The sequence below is a fragment of the Lonchura striata genome, chromosome 5, assembly GCF_046129695.1.
Source record: "Lonchura striata isolate bLonStr1 chromosome 5, bLonStr1.mat, whole genome shotgun sequence".
Taxonomy (NCBI): domain Eukaryota; kingdom Metazoa; phylum Chordata; class Aves; order Passeriformes; family Estrildidae; genus Lonchura; species Lonchura striata.
Genome location: NC_134607.1, coordinates 37,930,205 through 37,954,474, shown reverse-complemented (window position 1 = coordinate 37,954,474; position 24,270 = coordinate 37,930,205). Strand labels below are relative to the sequence as shown.

At 39.7% G+C, this 24,270-nt stretch overlaps 1 protein-coding gene across 31 annotated transcripts in view; it reads right to left on the bottom strand.

The window, feature by feature from the left end:
* NRCAM (neuronal cell adhesion molecule) overlaps nucleotides 1–24,027 on the bottom strand; it is a 143,071-nt gene extending 119,044 nt beyond the window's left edge. For all 31 annotated transcript variants that reach the window (XM_021545279.2, XM_021545282.2, XM_031507912.2 and 28 more), the window contains exon 1: nucleotides 23,875–24,027. The gene's annotated coding sequence lies outside the window, so the exon portion shown is untranslated. The remainder of the gene's footprint in view (nucleotides 1–23,874) is intronic.
* Nucleotides 24,028–24,270: the final 243 nt, after the last annotated feature.

The window sequence follows — 24,270 nt, the reverse complement described above, 5'->3', positions numbered from 1 at the left end:
GCAGACAAGAGGAAGAACTTAAACCAATGACAACATTGCATCCTAGAATTAATTACAAAACAATGATGACAAATAGGCCAAAAGCAGTGAACTCATTTAGTTTTCCCTAACAAGGAGCATATGACATGCAGCAGAGGAAAAAAATCAACATTTTTTAGGCACGCATTATTAATTACTGAAGAAATAAGAATGCCTGTCAAGCACACTAATCATGACTGAAAACTATGACATTATATGCAAGTATAACAAGGTATTTCTCTTGATTTATGAGAAGCAGGAGGGAAACATGAAAAGAAGTCATAAGAATCCCTGTTGAGCCTGACACCCAAGTTCTGCTTTCCATATCTTCCCATACTTCAATAAACATGAAAGTTTTACATTTCTGTATGGCATAAAAGCCCACCCTGAAACACCACACCTTCCTCTCATACTATAAAAAAGATTTTTCTCTCTCCCTATTTTGTTTAATCACTTCTATGTGACTGAAATGTAAAACTCTAATTCCAAGAAGTAGACCAGAGAAAAAAACTCTCCCCTTCATAGGAGGGGAAGGATCTTCCTACTTCATATGCCCAGTGAAGTAGCACTTTATTATCACTTTATTTGAGTTGGTGCTGGACAATGGGATAGCAGGTAATCATCGGGGATCCAATGATCACACAGCTCAGGTGCGACAAACCTCCACCTCCAGGGCAGTGTGGGACCCAGCACTGACTCCCACAGTGATGACAGAGATTAGCTGGCCTCTTCTGAGGTCTGTGCTGCTGGTCACAGTGCCAGAGGCAGCGTGGTACAGGTGGGCTCAGCAACAGCACAGCCATGCAAAGCAGCTCTGTATGAAAATACAACCATACAAAAATACAACCATACAACCAGCTATAGATACCCTGTGAGGAACAGCACACTCAGGCTCTCCATGCTGGCCTTGGGCTAGTGAATCCTGCCAAGCTTGGGAAAGCTGTGAGCAGTCAGACCAGGCCTCTCAACCTCATTCTGGGATCTCAGGCTGCTTACTCGAGAGAGTTTAGACACACCCAGCACCCTGAACTCCTAGAGAGCTTGTCAGCTTCCCATTTAGTGCATGAATGCATAAGACTGGCTTAGATCTACTACTGAACCTAAGCCAAACTCCTGGCACCTGCTGAGGATGGCAGAGCAAAAACACCTTATTTGGAGAGAGCAGGAGACAGCCCAAGTCCAGGCAGGGCCAGTGCTGAGCCCCGAGTGGGAACTTTTTGCGCCTCCCTGACCAAGTTTTTCCAGCCTTCCACTTCAGGCGGCTGCTTCAGCCTCTCCACTGTCCAGACTAACACTCGTCCACTCCAGGAGCAGCTGCTGTGATCTTATAAACAAAAAATGCCAAGGTGCACAGAATTTTTAGACAGTAGTAATCTTTGGTCATTATGTGATGTTAAGATTTAACCATACAAGAATAGACATAACTTAGTTTTCCACTGTGAATGACAGAAATCAGGTTTTCCCAGTATAATACTAGGAGCAGTAAAATTACTTCCCACTGACTAGCACTTTTAGATAAAAACCTTCATGTTTTTCCTAGACTAATGATTAATTAAACAAACAACAAAAAATAAAATGAAAACACCCAAAAACAAACAAAAAAGCTGAAAAATAACCATTTTGGTTTATTCTGAAACACAGTATTAAATGCCAAAATTGAGTATCACTAAAATGAAGCCTTATTTAGTAAGCCACAAATGCTTATGGGGAGCATGTTCCTAAGTCACTGAACTACTTTCTTGCTCTGAAATCACCAGCACTGGGGAATAGTAGATTTCTGTATTAAAGGTCAAGCTAGAACAAAACTGGTAAGAGTATGCACCAATAACCAAATGTTTTCAGTAGTAAACAAATAAATGTTTTGGTGAGGTTAATCATAAGTGTGGATAACACTATGACCTCTAATACACACACATCCATAAATCTATGAGCAGGTTTTTTCAGAGTTCCAGAATGTAGTGGGTCACAGGAAGGTATAGATCACAGTATGATTGCGAGGTCTCTTTATTCTAGCCAAACTGAACAAGCATTAAGACAGGTAATGGACTAAGTATGAATGAAAGTGTCTTTGCATGCAAACACCTAGGAATGTGCATAAAAATCTTGGCACTGGTGAGTAAATGCATATGGGAAGAGGAACTGACTGAAATATAAGGGAATTTGTGAGAATTACTAAAATCAGTTTAAATAAGTATCATCTCCCCCTTTTGTGAACCCCAAGCTTTGCTGAAAATGAATAATCCAGTCCATGGAAATCCATGAAAACAGGCAGGTATCTCACCAGGAAAGGAATGGAGCCTCACAGTGTTAACCAGTAGATCTACACAAGAACAGTGTTTAATGTTCACCCACTGGCGTCTGGGTGGCTCTTTGCCCATTTCAGGCTCACACAAGCTCTGCTGCCCTTGCACAGGCCAAGTCTCTGCTCCCAGATGGTGAATTAGGGCTCTGTCTGACAAAACAGATCTTGTCTAACCTGGATTTGTGATGTAACACATGACATAGGTGAGAACCCACAAAGTGTGAGAAGTAAAGGGGAAAGGCCACAAGCCTGTTTTTCTGAAGCAGAACAAAAACAAAGTGCCATTTCCCCACACCTGAATTTCTGCATCTCCAGGCAGGACAGCCTGAGTTCCACTCTGTTTACAGATGCTTCTTAGAACCTATCCCATATAAACACGGGAGTTTCACACCCATCTTATGCATTTATGCTTTTTCAGAAGTCAAGGGGCACAATAATTGAACCCCTTTCAATGAAAACACAAGCCCACTTCAGTCAATCAACACAAAAAAATTACTGTCATTACAAGGGTGTAAGATTGACATCAAGGATAAACTGAATATTCAACATTATTTCTAACTGTACCCAAGACATCTAAATTCAGAAGACTAATATTATACACAGTCTGACTTAAAAAAAAAAAAAGTAAAAAACTCTGGCTCTAACAGAGACAAATCAGTTACAAAAATTAAGATTTTTTTACATCTACCAAAACATTTGATTATTTTAATCCCTGTATTTTTAGAAATCAAGATTTAGCTAGAACAGATAATTGCTCTCAAATTCAGATAAAAATTATGATGATCAAATAACATTCATAGGGGTAATATGAATTTTATTGTTCATCTCCTAATCAAGCTTGTCTTATAAGACTTTTGTATATAATTTTACTTGTATTTTAATAAAATTTGCAGCACAGCCAAGTAAGACTGAAATAGGTTATTGTGCTGAGATGAACTGCCTTAGGGACTCTAGGGAAAAAAAGAGCTGGGACAGATTCCCCTTCAGTAGTGCCTCGTGCTGCCTTCATCTGTCAGCTCGATTCTGTACCAGCACGTCTGTGATCACAGAGATGCTGCTACAACAGCCTGTTCTTTATTTAATGAATCCAGCCCAGGAAAAGAATAAGGGAGGACTTTCTGTTGTGTTTTAATTGCATATTTATTTGATAAGAAAGAGACTGAGGGAAAATCTCTGGCACATGAGGTTACCGCCCTCGAGACAGTGTGGACTCTTTTATATTTCCTTTCGAAGTATATAAACATGAGCCTGAGAGCAACAGTGCAACAGGGAGTGAGAGATGCCACAGGGACAACACCAGCCACTTCAAATTAACCTGGGTTCAAGATCCTCGGGGCAACAAGAGGTGCACACAGCAAGCTCACTGCCCTGGGCTTCAGGAGAGCAGATTTTGGCATCTTCAGGGATCTGCCTGGTACAGTACCATGGGCTAAAGCTCCGGAGGGAAGAGGGGCCCAAGAAGGCTGGTTAATATTCAAAGATCTCCTCCTCCCAGCTCAGCAATAATGTATCCCAACAAAGAGGGCAAACCACCAGGAGGTCTGCATGGATGAATAAGGGTCTCCTGGACACACTCAAACCCTCAAAAAATAAGTCTGCAGATGGTGGAAGCAGGGACAGGCAGCCTCTGAGGAACACAGAGCAATTGTGCAAGCAACCAGGGAGCACATTAGGAAAGCTAAAGCCCAGACAGTTACATCTGTCCAGGGTAACAAAAAAGCTTCTACAGATACATCCACAATAAAAGGAAAATTAGGGAAATGTGGGCCCTCTCCAGAAGGAAACCTGGTGACCTGGGATATGGAGAAGGCTGAGGTACTCAGTGACCTCAGCCTTCACTGGCAACTGCTCCAAGCACATCACCCACAGCACAGGGGGCAAAGGCAGGGACTGAGAGTGAAGAATCACCCACTGTAGGAGATCGAGTTTGAGTCCATCCAAGGCACCTGAACGTGAAAAAGGCCATGGGACCTGATGACATCAATCTACAGGCCCCTGGTGACCCAGCAGGTGGAGTTGCTAAGCTATCCATAATATTTGAGAAGTCGTGGCAGTCCCATGAGGTTCCCACTGACTGGAAAAGTGGGAAATATAACATCCATTTTTAAAAGAGGGGGGAAAAGGAAGACCCACAGAAATAAGGCCAATCTTACCTCTGTGCCTGGCAAGATCATGGGGCAAATACTATTGGAAACTATGCTTAGGCACATGGAAAATAAAAGAGTGATTTGTGACAGTCAGCATGGCTTCACTAAGAGCAAATTTTGCCTGAGAAATGTGATGGTCTTCTATGATGTTACAATGTAAAGTTATTTTCTTGTTCTTAATTTGAATTTTGCCATCAAGACAACACAGTCCTCTCCATCTGGTTTTCCTGACATTTTTTTCCCTAGTTTTCTAGTCTGCAGTCTGTTTCTTCTCTCAATATAGCTGAAAACATTTTTAGTTCTCTGCTTCTTCCACACAGCTCTTTTAAAGAAATCTTTTGCTATCTTGCCACTACCAGTCACTTATCATCCCTTGAGAACTCTGAGGTTTTATTTTCTTGTTGCCTTGAACCATCTTTCCTTTCTTACTGTCTTGCCCAATGAAACCCTTACACTGACGATGAGTGAATGGAGGGGAGAAATACAGAACAAAGAAGGCTATTTCCAATTTACTGGAAACTTGAACATAATAAAAAATACACACGCAAAAGAGCACATTATAGCAAGGAATTACTGGCTAATCCAACTCAGCACGTAACAACCAACGCACTGCAAAACCAGAAAAGCCACTACACATGCAACTATTTCAAAAGAAGTCTGAATCAGTCAGCTTGCTCAACATGACTATACAGAAAGGCAATGTTGTCAGGCTGCCCCAAAGTTACAGCTATTTTGATCCAAGAAAAGGCTGGAAATGCACTCAGAAGTCAAGCATGTTCACTGAGAGCACTGAGTCATACCACCCTCTCCCTGGCAAGAAGCTCTGCTGCCACTTTCCCTACCTCTACAGCCTGGTTTTGCAGCTGCAAAACAATACTCCATCATATCACAGACAAACTTGCCATTTTGCAAATTTGATACATTTGAGTTCTGCTTTTATGATACAAAGGTAAGTAACATTTGGTAATGGATTGAACTCAGAATGAACTCATCTTCAATTGCCACCATATATTGAATCAGCAACTGAAGAGGGACGAGTGTTTGTATTAAAATCATGCAAAATTGTGACTATCATTAAATTATTACATCTCTGGGAGAGAGAAGTCATTGTGGTTTTGATTTATGCATTTATAACATAAGCAATTAAAACAATAATTGTAGTTCAGTCTGAGTATCCATATCCATTTTCTAAAAATGTTGTTTGAAAAGCAGAATTGATGCTTTGCTGTTAAAGATGGAAAAACTAATTATCAGACTTTATTTTAAAATAATTTTAAATCCTAATACACAGTACTTGGCCTTGAAAAAAAGGACATTGATTTGTAGTCAACTGTAAATTTCTTCCCAGCTATTTCCAATGAGCTACTGCATAAAACAGATCTAAAATGTGTTCTCCCTTACACACTGTTCTCCCTGTTCCCTATTCCAAGATTCAGTAGCTTCGATTTAGTCGTGAACCACAGTATAAATCTGTACTTTAGGACACCAAAGCAGGTCAAAACCACAGCAATCAGTAGACAGAGAAATTATCCAACAGCACTGCTACTGAACACTGGTTGCTAAATGCAGACCAGGCATTAAGCATGTGAGAGGAAAAAGCACAAGCTTGGAAAAAGTACAAGCTCGGAGCCTTCATTACAGATTCTGCTTATTTTGAAAGGGGCAGCTTTAAAATTCTAAATAGATAATCATGTTGGGGGGAAGGGAGGCTATCCCGAGTCCTGCCGGGATCCATGCTCAGGCTTATGCTGCTCAGTGTATTCAGAAACAACCTGGGAAAGGAGTAAATGCTGAGTCTTTAAGAGTTTCAAAATCCTTGTAACTGTAAAGATAAGGACTGGCTACAACTACTTGAAGAAGGGCCTATCAGAATACAGTAAAATAGCAAAAACAAAAGTAAAACAAATAGCTATATAATGAATTGAGAACGCATTGTCAAAAATATCTAGAATGAAATACTGAATTTATGTTCAGTGTTTAAGTTTATGATTCAACCAAAGTCAGTGCAACACTCATCACTAGGTGAAAAAAAAAAAAAAAAACAAAAAAAAAAACAAGCCAAGAACTGGGAAAACAACACAGAAACAGAAAAGGATATTTTAATGTATATTTCACATACATATCTGATATTTAGAGTATAATTCCATGATAAAGCTGCACCTGCATCTGGCGTGTCATATTTTTCCTCCCTGAAAAACCTCTCTTCTCCCCCAAATCTCAGAAAAAATAGTTTACAGCCACAGTTGACAGTTTTGAAAACAATCTTCCTGTTTCCTCTTTTCTCTCATGTATAGAAATTGTTACTTCTCTAATTAGAAATAAAGCATATAATTTTAATAGATGGTTTTCTAAATAGACAGAGGTCTAAAAAATTGGCTTTAGAATAAAAATATTTTCTCACTAAGACTCACCGAAACCTATGATGAATTAATAAAGTCCAACTTCTCTTTTCTCAAAATTATTATGGAAGAGATCATATTAAAGATACCACATTCCAGGAAAAAGAAAAAAAAAAAGGATTTTCTGTTAAATATTCCCTCTCTTGAAATACATTTAGCACTTCTATTATGCAGAGATACCAGTTTTTGATGACATCTCTGACAAAGGGACTGGAATAAGCATTGATCTGCAAATTAATTTATATTAACTTGTCACCATTAACAAGCCCAAACAAAAAGACAGTTAAATGTGCTTGTGCAGAGACTTCCTAAATGCAAGAGAGACCAACATCAGCTAGACACACACTTCTGACTGACTGTAGCAGTAGCTCTCCTAATCAGAAAGATGAATGGATATGCAGTCTGTCAGAAAGGGAACAAAGACCTGTGGCTACAGGCAAAAAGCTCCCTGCTCACTGAGCCAGGATGCTTAATTTGCATTATTCAAAGCAAAACAGCTCTTGTCAGGAGGTTTTAGACCACCCATTCTCTTTTATTCCACAGAGGAATTAGGTGATATTATCTACAGCTGATTGTTTGGATTCCTAGAACAGGCTGAGCAAGCAGTAGCATAGGCTGGGCCACACTGGTTTAATACAGCTTTGCAAAACAGAAGGCTAGATCATCACCCTGCTCACATCCACAGCGTAAAACAAGCCAGTGTCCTTCTGGTCAGAGTGCCGTTTCAGCCTCTTCAAGGAAAGACAGCATCCAGGAGGATCAGACTCAGCATTAGAATTTAAGCTTTCTAGAGCTGCCAAACCAATGGTTCTATGTCCCCAGGTGGATTAGCACTCCCCTGCTTTCAGAGCAAACAGCTCCGTTTCTATACTGCTGTCACATGGTGATAATCAAGAACTTGCTAGACATCTGCTGTATTTACCTCAGCTCTGCTAACTCACTGCTTAACAATGCCCTGGCAATTTCTGGCTCATTTGTACCCATGAGAAGAGCTCTTTTTCATTTAAATTAGTTTAGAGGGTAGCAAGGTGCATCTATTACACAGGTATATGTTTACCCCTTCCCTGTATCAGTCAAAAGATTAGGAAATAGTTTCTGGCTCAAGGACATCAAACTTTGCCTTTGCATCATGCTTCATCCGAGCCTTGCCTGTGCACATGTGCTCTGCAGACTGCTCAGCTTGACCACAGGGCAGCACAGAGGATAACAAGGAACCTACTGGAGGACAAAACCAAGCCAAAACCTGTAGCTCGACAGGCACAAGAGAAGGAGTCATCTCTTCCAGCAGCACTGCCACTCCGGGAAGCAATCCCTGCTGCTCCATCGCAGCGCTGTTCCACACCCATTGCCCTCGGACGCATTTCAGAGCACATACTGGAAAATCCAAGAACGTCCACTTATCCCACTTATTCAAGAGCAGAGGTTTAAAAGCCATGCAAAACACCAGTATGTCATTGATCAGGCTGTCATCTAAAAACTGAGAGCACAATACCTCCAGGACTAATTCCTGCCTACTTAAAACTGAGAGGTACAGGGAAAGCTGAGCTTTGCAGGAAGCCATGAGCTTTTCCAGCTGCTTCCCTGATATTTAAGAAACATCAAGCTTCATACTAATTGTATTTTTATCTCTTTGAACATAAATTGTTTGTAATCACTTAAAAGGAGCTTTTCTTAAGGTGCCTTCCAGCCAATTTTTGCCAGAAATTATCACCATCCTAAAATTCTGAAAGTCAGAATCCACTTTTCAGGTCTCAGAAATAATCATCATCCCTCACTGAAGAGCACATCAGCACCTATCTAAATGCTCCCTAGAAATGGCAGATGGAGAAAACTACAGGAATTTATCTTCTAAAATGATAGGCTCTGATTATTTCCTTAACATTTAAAGTTCTTATGGCCTGTGGCATTTGGGAGCTGTATTTTGGTGCTCAAAGTACAGAGTTCCACAGAAATGACAACTGAACTGATGGGAAAACCATCTAGTTGTACTAAGAGATATAAATACATGTCACAGAACACAAGCAATTTTATTATTTAAAACAGCAAGAAGTAACTATCTACATGCAAAGTACAAGCTGAGGGTTTTTTTCTTACACATTTATGTGCAATACTAGCACTTCACAAGTGTAATTTTTTTTTCCCCCTTAAATTTCTACTTGTTCTTCCTTGGCATCTATATATTAAATATACCTTGTAATGCAGGATGTGCTGCTAAATGTTTCCCTGGGAAAAATACTAGGGTAATAAAAGTTAGGAAGAAATCTGGTGAACAAACCAGATGTCAACATATTTACATGAAACCAGGCATAAGCTATGTGAAACAGAAAAATTGAAATTACTCTGGGGGGACAAAAAGGCATCCTTCCAGTTAAGTCTGTTAATAGGGAACTTTGGCTGCTGAGTAGATCAAACAATTTAGCTTTCCAGTGGGAAACATGACCACTGTAAGAGACTTTCTTAGCCTGTCTGTAAGGAAGTGCCATATTTCTGGCATTCACAGCATAAAGCAATGACAACTATGCAAAGTCACATGAAGTTGTTCCATGTCAGCTGTGTAAGTTTCCTGAAATTTCATTCACCTAAAGGTCAAGAACTTGTGATACTGTGCATATGAGGCCTTTGAGAAATTATTTGGAGTTCAAGTGCCTGTAAGATTTTCCTCATGGTTCATTGCAAAGCCAACAGTTGACTGACTTGCTTGGCAATGTGACATGTCATCCACATATGTCCTGCTGTGCAGGAAATGCATTTGGTCTTTTCTGCTGGTTTTAGAACCAAGTAGCTCTCTGACATAGAAAAAAAAAACTTTATAGGGGTAGGATGGACTACAGCAATTTCTGATTTTACCAAAACAAATCAGATTGTTCACAACAATCCTGACTCAAGAAGCTACCCACCTTGAAAGCTACTTACAAAAACAATCAAAATTTGGATTTTCAATTCATATCTTAAATTAAAAAACTGAAGTAATCAAACCTGAAAATATCAAGGATTTGGAAAACGGTATTCTGCCAAGCCTAATCCTAATGTGCTCAGTTTTAAACATACATAACCCAGCAAAATGTAGCCTCTGGCTTAAAAACAATCCCGTATTAAAGCCATAGGTAATCTGTCTTACATAATGCTATTTGCATTTTGTAAATCCTGTTAAAAATACTTGTGACATCAAATCAATGTCTTCTAATCACAAATGCAACATCCAAACCAGGACTCACATATTAGACCTGGGGCTTTTTCTTTATTTTATGAGTAGTCTTTGTAGCATTTGTGGTATACATAAACAGCACAGTTGTATGAACTGAAGTTTAGTATTTTACTATAAATATAAATTAAATTAGAGAATTATCATCACTTTTCCTTGGAAATTAAACTAGTCTAATGTTCCAGTTTGGTGAATTACTCACATCCATGGGATGAGATGATAAAACAAAGTTTTGCCACTAATAAAACAGATAACTTTATGGTAGGAAGTTAATATTAAACCTTATGCTAATTCACCTTATCCCACTTAAATTTTGAACAGCAATTTAGTTTGTAGCATTAAAAAGTCACAGAATAGGCAGATACCCAAGTACACTGCACAGGTCCCAGGTGAGCCTTGGAAGTTCCTAGAGAGTCAACTTCATTCCCCCAGCTGTGCACACAACACATATTCTGAGTAGATAAACACCTATCTTTGGTTTAGCACTCTACAGCTCTCTAAGTAGATGTGATTAAGCAGCTAAAGCCTACAAGAGTTCTCTTGAAAAACTGCGAAGGTCTGAGAATTTTTGCCAAGAACTGCAAAAGATGTGGCAGGGATCACAATTCCCAAGAAGCAGAAACAGTGATAATTCTGCTCACTTCTTCCTCAGCCAGGTGGCTATGGCACATACTTAATGATGGGAGATCCAACTTCAAGCTCCACATGAAAAGGGCTGCTTGAACAGGGCTGCTGATGGTTTATCACAGAATACAGGTTCATTGGAGAGTATAATCTGGCACACAGTCTCTGACAGCCACTCATTCCCAGTTGCACAGGGGCTCAGGACAGTTGAAAACTTTCAAGTAGCATGCTCTGGGTCCTGGCAATCAGAACCCAGAGCAGAGAAATGACTGCAAACCCAGCAAAAAAAAAACAAGAACAAAAACAAACAAACAAAAACAAACAAAAATGAACAAAAAACCCACCACAAAACAAACGAACCAAACAAAAAACCCCAACAAATAAAACACAACAACGCAACAGAACCAGGATCTTCCACCTCTTCTGTGACCCAGTCACTGGGGAAAAAAATAATGTTCTTACTTCTAATACTCTGAAACATTTATCCACAGAAGAACGACAGACAAACTTGATCTGAAATGGATGAAAGACATCAGAATAACTAGACTAGTTAAGGTTGGAAAGGATGAAGTCACCTGGGTAAAACATTTGCCTCCCTCTCTGTTCAGCAAAGGAACAAATTCAAACTTAGATAAAATATCCTAATGATTCATTAATGCTTTTAAGGAAAGACAGACAAGGATTTCATTGGCCTGGTCTTCAGAGAGTTCTTCTTTTTCAACAAGATGCAAAATGCTAAAAACGAAGTTCTGTTTGGCAAACCTACCTTACACCAAATAGTTCAGATTCTGGTACAGCTGAGTTTAAGTTATGAAGACAGGATTCTACTTTATTATGCATAAGCAAAAAATGAACACTATGTTCACAGATATGTTCAATTATTACAGTAACATCTGTCAGAAAAATATCCTAGAGCCCAATAGGATTCCAAGCCCTGATCAGGGGACTATTATTCTGATGGTCTCTTTAAATTTGATAATACAAGTGCTGCATGTCTTACCAAGTCTGGCATACACTCAAGCATAGTAACAAGTACCCCAAGGTCTCATCTCTGATGGTAGCTAAAAGCAGATGCTCGAGGGAAAAGGATACATTTGCTGCAATGCCTTCCCAGCCTTCATCACCTGAAAGCTCAGAAGCCTGCTGGAATGTCCCATTGCCCAACTCTGCTGCTATACAGTCTTGATGAAGTACTAACATTTGTACACCATGTTGTCATCAGACTAAATGCATCCCATTTCAGAAGCTGTAGTAGACTGTTGGAAACATTACATGCTGTTAGCGGCAATGGCTGTAAAGTTGGTAATTAACACTAGCACAGGAACTACTTAAGACCTAGTGTGCTTCCAGGAAAACAGCACAATACCATGAAATTTTTCCAGAAAGCTTGTAAAATGTATATCATTTCCTTTATCCTGATTTTACTACCAAATTTTGGTCTGAATCAATATACTTTATATTGTAGCAAGATAAACAGAATTTATAATTGTGGAGGTAAACAAAATTAAATTCAAAACACCAAACAGTTACCAGGTACCAGATCTGTGTCTGTGTGCACACCCAGCACACCTCCTCATAAGCCTCCAGCATGGACCAGGAACTGTTCAACTGAAATATCTCATATCAGTCACTTGTAGCATTTGCACAGCATGATGCCTGGATAAACTCTCACCTGCCTTTATAACAGGGCAGCTGGTAAACCGGACCTCTTCAGCTGGGAAAAATGGAAGTCCCTGAAGTTTCTCCAGGCACCTCCAGCTGTGCACAGGCCAACTGGACTTGCTTGCAAGCATGAATGCCATCAGATTTCGAGAATCCAGCATTCCCAGAGACTCCCTGAGGCAGCTGAAACTGTTCCTATTTACACAGCAATCTCCTGTGTATATGCAAAACAGCCAGGAAATACAAAATGGAATAGAGTTTATGGTAAACCGAAAGAAACAGATTGTGCATAATCAGCAGAAAATGTTTTGTGGGGTCTCATTTAATCCAGATGAAGAGACTTCCATCACCATGTGATAAAGGACGATCAGACCTATACAAGAGATTAGCTTTCTCAAATGAGCATTACTCAACACATCAGAAAACAGCTGATTACTTTTCCTATTCACCCTTTAAACAAACAGCTGTCTGACTGTGCAACAAGATTGAGAAAGTTATTTGGAGACAAGGGATTACATTGTCTTTTTCAAGGAAACACTATGGTCATCTCAAAAAATTTGTCAACATGTTAATCCTACTTCATCTGCATCTGTGTTGCTTTCTTAATGGTTTCCAAATTTTTTTTGGTGTAGTACCTAGAAATACTTGTTTTATCAAAGTTGCACTGAACTAAATGACAAGAAATTATCAAAAGCCCAATTCAGGCTTCAGATCAATCCTAAATGCATTATTCCCATCTTACATATATGGTAGACCAGAAAAAGCCAGTAACACTGAGACATTTTCATGTAACTTTAAAATAATGACACCAGATGGAAAAACAGAACTCCACTCATTTCTCACACATTTTTCTGAAATAGTTAAAATAAATTCACTGCGAGTTCCTGCAAGTACTTTAAATTACTACCCAGACAGGATCAGAACAGTATTTCCCAAGTGAAGGTTGCACCTACCACTCACATTACAGGTTCTCAGTCAGACTAAGTGTGATCAGATTCACAACTCTGGCTTCTTAAAAAACCCAGCCATTACAGACAAGTTTGTTCTTATCTCGATTTCTTCGTGTACACTGTTAGGCGATTCCAACAGTTTTCCTGTTCCTTAAAGATAAAACCATGACTGCTTTGAACTGACAGTGATGAGCAGCAGTGTTAGGACCAGTAGGAAACTGGTGCTGATGTGCATAGTACAGTCATCACCCCAGAAGGTGTCATTCCCACCCTCCTTTCCTTCACTACATGCATAATTTTATTTCAATTATCCAAGGCAGCAAAGGGAATCAGATAATTATTAGAAGCTTAAAAAAGCCACGGGGATAACACCTGCATACCCAGAGTAAGTTACAGAAGAACAACACTCAGCAGTGTAACATGTCAAGGAAGTCAGCTGGTCTGTTGACTATGAGTGGACACAACGCCTTTCTTCACTAATGCTGACCTCAGATCAAACAGTGCAGCACAAAAAGTTACTCTCCTGCTCTCTTACCTACGTTTGCTCACAACAAGTCCATTTGGAGCAGTTCTACAATTATAGCACAGTTAATACATAGCCCGAAAAATAAATAGAAATAACCTTAGCAGAAATCACAGCTTGGAGAATCAACAGAAATACACATAATGGAAAGCTCTTTATTTAAAACTACGTTATGATGATACTTCTAATGATTACAATCAGCCAGTGTAACATTAAAACTACTACCAATTCCTGGGACAGTTGGCTGGATGTGCAAGGGGTGCTCCACCCAAACACACCCCCTGCTTCAAAGTATAACAAAAATTACTGAAATTTCAAAAATCATCACCTTTTGTCATCAAGTTTTGTACCTAATCAGAAATTTCACTACAACAGAATATGATCTATTCATGATGAAATCAGTGAGGGTAATCTGGTCACGCTGGTTCTCCAAACTCAACATTAGTGGCATTGTCCTCAGCCATCTGCAGGATATTATATTTTCTTTAGAGTTGTTAGCTTTCCAGTACTGAAGCATGTACCAGTACTGTACTGCATTGTACCCATCAATTGCGTCTAGAAGCTGTAATCGTACATTACAATCTCATTGGAACTGGTAAGGTATGGACAGATAGCCACAGCCTCAAAGAACACACAGAGATTTGTGAAATAATTTTATATGAAAACTCAGAAGTCATTAGACAACAAAAGTTTTAAGATACTTCAAGGTCTGACCATCTGATTATATTAAAGTATGTAAGCCTTCTTAAAAGGCAACTGCAAATTTTACTTTATTTCTGTGCCTACTAACACTCAATTGCACTCAAAGTAAGATTTACATACTAATTACTTGCCTATGCCTGAATAGCAGGTATTTAAAAATCTATCACTGGATGGTAGAAACAGCAATGAAGGGATAAAGAAGAAAAGGGAGTAAAAAATGCTGCTCTTCTGGGTCCTACTTATAGACTTTCAAGTGTTTCATTTTGGGCTCTGCTCAAGTCTTTGTAAGAGGATTACTGTTCAGAAATTGAATTACATTACAAAGGTTGAGTTACATTTTCAGTTCTATCTGTAAAGTGATGGGTTGTTTTTTCCAACTATATTTAGTGTTAAAAATTATCAATAGCTCTATTTCCCATAGTAATATTTGAATGGCAATATACTGAAAAGTACTAAAATGTTAAAATGTTTAAATTCCAAGTCATATTTCAAGGCAATCAGTTCAGTACCTTTCATGGTTAATTATAAAAATAAATTAATATTAAAACTGGGGAGAACTACTGAAATTATGATCAAACAATTCCTAATTCCACTAATCTGAATTCTATTTTTGAAAAAGACCAAAAATTGAAGTAGCTCACCATAGTAAATTATAAATTATTTCCTGCAACCACAGATATTTATCTTTGACTAATTAAAGCAAATATTCAACTATTTTTAAATACACTTTCAGAAACAGAAATCTCACTCCATCCTCTACTATTCAGGATAATCCAGGCACTCAACTTCAAGAATCACTATTATTCTGCATCTTCAGAGAAATATATTCTTGTACTATTTTGCTATTTTCATTCCAGTGTTCTGTCACAACTGAGATGTGCGTAGAATAATCTGAGTTGTGACAGAACACTGGAATGGAGCATAGATCAAGGGACAGTCATAGAAAGGTCATTTTTCCACTTGTGAGCAGCAAGTAAAGGAACAGATGACCAGTCCTTATGAGAAGAATCTTACAATTTTTTTTTTCAAACTTAGTTCTTTACTAATTCAGACAATACTTCAGAGTTATGAGCATCACTCACTAAAACAACAGCCTGAGGTTTTGTTTTAGTAAACAAGAAATCATAGTACCTATTTGTATGTAATTAAATAGATTTCTTGTCTTTGCTCTGCTTCCCCTCACTTTATCTTCTCATTTCCTTCTGGTTTCAGCACTTTCTTCCTCTTCTCTTTTCCATTCCAATAAATATGTCTTTCTATTGACAGTAAAACAAGGAAGCTTCCTATTTGTTTGCAATTTGAACTTTCCCATCTATAATAATACAAAAAATGTATTTATTTACTTTTGCTTGCTGTCTTGAGTATGATTAGTAACTGTTGGGCTGTCTTTTAATATAATCTCAGTTAAACTAAGTGGGTAGGGGAATTCACAGGAATGTTTGACTCTTTTAGGACAGTTTTACCTCAGGAAAAAAAACACACATAAATGTCTGGATAACATAAAGAACACAAAGACTAATCTTCCTACTAATGGGAACTTTGGCATTAGCCCTGGCAGCCACTTAACTTCCAACAGATTGTGACGCTGCAGATGTTCTCAGCAATAGTGGTTCTGTCACTGTTGTATCTAAGGGACAGAATTGAGTCCTTGTAGAGAGCTATCAGGTCTCATAATTTTAGCAATTTTTCTTTTAAAGGTGCAAAAATCAACCAATTATTACCTGCAACTCGGATTTCATATTCAGGTGTTTCTAAGTTTCTAGACAGGAGGGGCGTGGGGGGAAGCTAGGACACATTATTCAAGTGAATGATTTACTAAGATTTGTATATTCATAGTTAATTCCCATTATAGTCTTTCAAGTGTCTGATCCTATCAATTCTAGATGTGATGAGAAACCTACTCCTGTATTTCAATGCCAAGAAGGTGAGAAGGTTGTGAATTACATAACACTTTAGTAGTAAAAAGTAGTTAAAAAAAAAAACCTCTACCAGAATAACTGGTAGAGTTGAGACCTCCACAGAGCAACTAAAGGTCTTTTAAAACATGATTGTAAAAAATATTGTGGCTTCAAAACAATGGGTTAAAGGCTTTTCTTTCCTTGTAAAAAATAGTCTAGGTTTTACAGGAAAATAATTCAAAGAAAAGACACTATCACTGTAACTTGAGACAGTGTATGAGCAGTAAAACACAAAATATTTACTTAATTAAACACCTACATTCTCATGAAGTAAGCTAATTAAAAATTACTAGACATCATTTTTCACTAAAATCTACACTACAGCTTTCCTGAAAAAGGCTACTTTATTGAAGCATTCAATTTAAGGTTCGCAACATTAAATATTTTCCATAATACTCTGAAGAGCAAAATTACACACTTTAAAGGACATAAATGTTATTAATAAAACTATATGCAAATCCTGGGGTACATGCGGGAAAACATGGCATTTAATTCAGAGAGATTCTTTATTCTTTTAACTACAAAGGAGAAACTATTGAGAAAGGAGTCTACTTTTCACTTCCAAATGAAAAACATGCTCAAATTAAAAATATTGGACTCAATATAAAGGCAAATGAATTAAGTTAAAAGAGCTCATTATGTACAGGTCAACTGCATGATCTGATGAACTACTCTGACTTCCACTGCAGAAATACAAAACCTCAGGTAAGTTCTAAGCAGATGTATTTACTTTCATCTTAAACACTAAACAGTATTATATTTCTGTCAGTGCATGAAATTTTGTGTCTTTTTACTGTTTTATTTATTCAGTCATTATCTCACTGCATTTCTGTAGGCATAGACCCCTTTCTAAGGATTTTGGGTTGGAGTCATTAAGCACTGTGTCTGCCCTCTGGTGGTCACACTCTTCTTTTATGTTCCAATATCTTTATCTTTTTTAAGTTAAAAATGCACTTTATACAACTATCACCTAAAAAAGCGTAATAGATATTTAGCTTTTAGTCACCTTGGACTAGCTTGCTTTCCAGTTAGTCAACTGCCTACATTTCACCTTTATCATGCAGAAATAACTCACATATAAGTTAAGATATTCCTTGTTTTGTCCCTGTCTAGAACCAAGTTTAGATATAATTTTTTAATCACTCCAACTACAGAGAAGCAAAAACCCAGAAGCCTGAGGTTTCAATTTATATTGAGATTATAAGTTTTGTGTTGTCTGGGAAAGATGCACTTTGTAATACATTGAAATATTGGCTACTAGACTCCGAGGTCCATGAATACAAAATGCCTCTGGGATATTTGGGATATTTGAAAGATTATTTTCACATTACAGGTGTCAGAGCTGCATTACATAGAAATTTCTACAAAGACACAATCACTCCAGTAGGCAAAAGCAAACCAAACTATACATAAGGTACAAAGAGCTCCAAAGCTGTCCCAGATACCATTGTAACACTACTCAGACTGAGCTGCAGCAATAGTGATAATTCTTATCTGCCTCTATGCCCTCACCAAACCTAGGCCAAGGGAATAACAATGACACCTGCATCAGAAAGAAGCTTGGAAGACTCTGGATTGTCTGTAAGATCCTCAAGAACATAGCACAGAACCACAGAAACACCACGCTGGAAAAGGATCTTTAGGACCTCTGTTTCAGCTTTTCTTGGCAAAAGCACAGTCAAGGCATCCCAAAAGTCTGTCCAGATGCATCTTAAAAGCGTCCAGTGTTTGGGAGATTATTCCAATGGCTGATGGTTCTCATTGTAAGAAACTTTCTCCATGGAGAGAACACAGCTCTTCACAGCAGCTGGACCAGAACACAAAACTTACAGTTCCAAGACTCAAGAATGCCCAGAGGTTTCAATGTATTCAGCATTGCATGCAAAACCTCCATTTTTGTTTTTGTCTCATTCAATGAAGAGTTCTCTCTTGTAAACTTACTCAAATCCTGTACAGTTTTGAAAGGATAGGAAAGGAAAAGGAATGTATTTTGATTTTCTGAGCTTCAATAGCAATTACCTAGTCAGAAGAGATGAAAAATCAGTGAAATGGCTATCAGCACATCATCTCACCAAACGGGAAAACCAGGTTTTGATTTTTTTGTTGCCATGTAACACATGCAATAAAATATACCAAATTCAGCTGATCTTACAATTTAAAATTTACTTTCATTTCAAAACAGCACCAATAAAAGAGGTTTTACCTTCCTAGTATATATTTAGTTTGTCCAGAGACCACAGCACTGGTCTACAGGTGGTGGTGGGGCTGGGTGGAGTGACCCACAGATTCCAGCCTACTCAAAGTGGCAGTAACCAAGTCACTAAACCTGTTTATCACACCCAAAGAAGAGCTGTGGCTAAGCTTTCCTCTTCCTGCTATCACTTGAAAATTCTAAGAAGGAATGCACATCAAGTACCTCCTGCATTTTGATTGTCTTAGAGATATGAACAGCAGAAGGGTGGGAAACCCTCCTTTTTAGTCCTTCTAAACTGGAGAAACAGTGAAGAGAACCACTGATCCTGTTACAAAGGGTAACTTGTGTACAAACATACTGATAAACACCACTGAACTCTTAAACAATCTTGAAAAGTGGTCCTCCTCAAGATTTGTTTTTTCCTCTTCTTTTGAATTTTGTTGATTTCCACTACCCTGGCCATGTACAATACTCATTGGGAAGCCTTCCCTTGGCCAGCACCTGTGCTCTGGTCAGTTAACTCCATGGAATTGTTCTCCACCATCAGAATGTTTCCTGACTCCAGATCTGGTACTGAAAGGCTGACTTCTGCACTCACTGATTACACACTGCCTTTGCAAATACACAGACCCCCACAGTTTTCTGTCATTGTAAAGGCAGTCCTTTATATGAACCCTCAGAATCACACTGGACAAACACAGCAGCACCGAAAACAGAGTAATGAAAGTTTAAAGTCACAGGCACAGATCAGAAAAAGACAATCTGCACTTGTGGATAAACACTGTCATGCCCTCGCTTAGGTAACAGTCTAAAGGAAAATGGTATGTCAATATTTTGGTTGGCTGTCAAGAAAAACCTAATTAGTGGCCAATGACTAACTCATGCAACCAGGATCCATTTTTTTTTTCTCAAATAAGCTGTTGAACAATAACAATTACATTCTTTAAACCCAAGGAAATTAAAAGTCATGTATACCTAGTGATGCAGACAAAGTATAAGGACAACTCAATACCCATTAGGATGCATCCAAATTCAGCAGTCTTACATGAGTATTTACGGAATTTAGAGAGACAACATCTGTACCAATTCTGTCTGATGTAATTCACAATTTAGACAGCTAGTTCCTTTCTAATTAGGCTGTTTTTTAAAGTTATCACGTCCTCATAATTTGAACTAGCCTTTTTTTCCTCTCTTGACTATTTTTATGCATTTGAAATGCTCTGCATCAAATGGTGCTTTTTTATATAGAGTTTAGTTGCTTAAAGGAGAATGGGGGTACTGTGAGCTGTTACAGAAACATTTTATAATTCAAGCTGTTGTGCTTCCATACTAAAAACTTAACAAGGGAAAGCTGTAACCACATTATGAATTGAGCCATTTCAAAACCAAAACAGTGTAGGAAAACAGTGTATTCACAAAATGAATGCTAAGATACATCCCAATTCATACAGCAAACCAAAAAAAAAGAAACAAAACTGAAAGCTTCTTAACAACAGTTAATAGAGGATCCAGATGAACATTTCTGTACTTATTCAACATCTACAAGAAGGGAGAAGCTAAAGATCAATCCAGAGGAGTATTTGCAATGCAATTAGGCTAGACAAGTAAGCCTGAATGTATGCCAGCTGCAGGGGTCTGCCCTTAATTCACACAATCAAATGTCTAGTGTGTCACACAGTGTCTAGCATCAGTATCTCCAGTATTAAAAGTCTCATCAGATATGTACTTGTTTACTGAGTGTCTAAGCAGGGTCTGAACACATATCTAGCTGTACCTCCTAGCAGTCTATGTGCCAGTCCATCACCATCTGTCAGTTAAAGCTCCTGCAGACAGAAAAAATTCTAAAAAATGTGTTCGGTGCTCAAACTAAGCTATCATTCACATTTCAATATAAGACTTGAATTCCTTTTCAGTATTCCTCAACTCTGACCCAGCTCTACCCCCTCCTTCACTGAAAAGGGCAAAGACAACAGCCCAGCAAGTGGGACAGGCAAAACAGACCTCCTTTGTTCACTTTTTCCCTTTCAGTTTTCTATTGAGGTAAATAACTGCCAGCTCAGCCAGCCTCCAGTAGCTCAGAAGAAAGCAAGATAGCTAGCTTGCAACTGTCCTTTCCTGGTTAACAAACTGCAGGACAAAACTTGCGGTGCATCACGTTAAGCTTATTATTAGAGATTAACTCTTTTCAAATTCCCTTATTATTACATTTATGAGACACTATTCATAAATGCAGAAGTTGCAATGTTCTCAATACTCAACTGAATATGCAATACACACACTTAACAATTTCAAATGCAACAAATTATCACTGCAGAGAAAGTATTAACAGAATTTTTTAAATACTATCATCCCACTCAGGAAGGCAAAATCAAATTCATTGCATATTGCCCAACACAATACCTCCTACATTATTCCCTCAGCTTTCATTACCAAGATATACTTTCCTTGGTATGACTTCCAACATTTTTCCAACTCAGCTCATAAAATGTGAAGAAATGAACAAGTCCAGTGAAAACTGAAGAGCACAATTTTACTGAACTATGTCATTATAATGGAAGTAATCACAATTCAAGGGGATTTGAGACAGAGTAATAAAACTACAAAATAACAGCAATTTCACAGGTGCAGGTAAAACATTTGAATTTTAGGCTGATTGAGCTATTTGAGCTGCACAATAATCTATTTAAAAAATGACAAACCCTTAGTGTAGTCAATATCTTTTATGTCCAGATACCATGGTGAGTCATTTCACTAAAGCAGAAAGAACAGGCAATATGCATTACCTGACTTGAAATCAGAATCCTCAAAATAATAACATCTGACAATTAGAGAGACATCTCATTAACACTAAGAAACTCTTAACTTGGTTACTAAAGCTTCTGTAGTCACCTTTTTGAGCACCAAAGAGAAACACCACAGTGTAACAAGCTAGCAGGCAGTATCAGTGGATCACTGGATTTATTTCATTTTCTTAAAATTAAGACCATTTAAAATAGCCCAGTTTTCTTATTACAGCCCTTTTTTGTCAAACAAGCTGTGGTATATGTGATAAATAATACACTTTCTTCAAGAAGATAAGGAACAGCATCTAAGACTCAGAATCTAGTGATCTCATTCACACTGAACATTATTACTTTTGAATAATTCTATTGTGGCCAGTAATGCTAATGACAGAGCTAAGATATTAATACGAGTATGATTAGTTGTGGATTTATGTAAGTTGTGAAGAAGGTTTTAGCTCCATCCTTAGCACCAGCTGGTATATACTACTCCACCATCAAATGTGGTCACACAACTGTACAGCTTGCCCTTAGCTACAGTGTCTTTGCACAACCCAGAATATGAATTCATTCAATGGATCCCAAGTTGTCACTGCCAAGCAGCTTTCTGGGTTTGCTTCTTTAGATTCAATATTCTCAGAATGTAACACTTTCCCAGTTCTACACTGATATAGCCTGACAGCTAATTTTAGACACACAAGAGAATTTCAAAGTACTTTGAAATACAAATAAGTAACTTTCAAAGACTTCAGCATCACACTCATTAGGAGCTCTGGTCACTTGCATTGCAATTTCTATTCAAAACTAAACAAATGCCTGAGGTCTATTCACACAAATGATAACATCAAACACATTAGAGAAATATTAAAAAAGATGCTGCACCTGTGAATCCGTTTTCCAATTTCTAGGTCCTTTGAGCTATTTAACACTAAACTACCCTTCTCCTTCCAGCCAATATCTTTTGCCAAAGACTGAAGCAAGACTGGCTTCTTGGCATATAAGCTGCTCTCAAACTCAGAAGACAGTCCAGATGCTTTCTGATGTCATATGGGGACCTGTTTTATGCACAGACCCATATAACTACTATCCATAAATTATCATGTCTATTACATTAAATTATGGAAGATGTTGAAATTATTAATAGTGCACCTATTAGATACAAAAAAAGTTTTCAGGTTTCATCTACCTTTTCCACAATATACTTAAGAATCAAAATCAGACAGAGAAAGAAATGCACAAAGACAGGGAACATTAGAAAAAAAGAAACCCAGGTGTTTAATACTGGCTTTTTCACTCAGTAGGAGGTTATTTTGAATAAACACACAAAAGCTGGACCTTTATAGATAAAGGAACATTATGTCATGATCTATAGGTTTCACTGCAGAGCTATATATCACATTTTCCATTGTTTTATCCAACTACACAGAGAGCTAAGCAATAGCATTCTTTTCACAAAGTACTTGTCAATATGAAACAGCCTTATTGACTGGGCTGAAGCACACTATGATCTTAAATATTTAAACAGCTTGGCATTATTAATCAGGTACTGTTTACACTTAGACTCCGAAGCCTTGGTTTAAATACATTTCGGACTTCAAAACTAACACATCTATGCTGAAGACCACAGCGACAGCAGAAGCTTTGGTTAATGATTAGTTTATAATAAAAGAGACAAGTGCACTTGCTGCACAGACTTCACCGCGATATTCTGCATCAATCTCCTTCAAGAAGCCACAATAGGAAAAACACGAAAAGCCCGCAATTCAGACACACTGTGGCTCTTTTATACCTAAATAAAATCGCAACTGTGAGGAGCGGGGAAAGAAAGAAGAAAAGTACGGCACATAAATAAAGGCGGAAGAGCCGAAACGCGGACCGCGGCAGTTCAGCACCGACAGCTCCTTCCCCGCACACGCCCGGCCCTCGGCCCCGCCGGGCAGCGCACGAAATGGCGACCGAGCCCGCCGGGATGTGGGCGCGCCGCAGCCGCGGAGCGTCTCCGCCCGGCCCGGGAGGTGCCACCGGCCGCCGCCGCAACAAAGCCCCGCAGCGGCCGCCGCCGCTCCGGCGGGCTCGGCGCTGCCTCCTCGCCCGCCCCCTCGGAGGACGGGCGGCTCCTCGCCACCGAGGCGGCGGTGCGGGGGATGTGACACCGGCGGTGCGGGGGATGCCACACCGGCGGTGCGGGGGATGCCACACCGGCGGTGCGGGGGATGTGACACCGGCGGTGCGGGGGATGCCACACCGGCGGTGCGGGGGATGCCACACCGGCGGTGCGCGGGGGATGGATGTCACACCGGCGGTGCGGAGGGATGGATACGGTCGGGATGTGACAGGCGCGCGACGGCGGGCGCGGCAGCTCTCTCAGCGTGATGCGCGGCGCGGTGACAGAGACGGCTAGGTCGGTACTCACAGGAAGGTGCGGCCCCTGTGCCCGGGGAGAAGAGGGTCGAGGGGATACTGGCGCTCTCCCTCCCGCTGCTGCTGCTGCTGCCCGCTCGGCAGCCCGGCGAGAAGAGCCGCGGCGGGCGCGCTCCCGCGCTATCCCCTCCCCTCCCCGCCGCCCCCGCCCCGCCGCGCCGCGGGGAAGGCGCGCTCCCGCGGGGGGGCGGGGAGGGCGCGCGCGTCTGCGCGAGTCGCGCCGGGGGGCGCGCGCGGCGCGGGGCCGGGGCGGGGCGGGGCGGGGCGCGGGACCCTCGCACCTGAGGGGGCGCGGGGCGTGTCCATCTTGGGCATCCCTCCCGCCCTCTGTCGCTGCGGCCTCCGCCGTCTCGGTGGAAACCGGGCTGGAGCCGCCGCTGTACCGCCG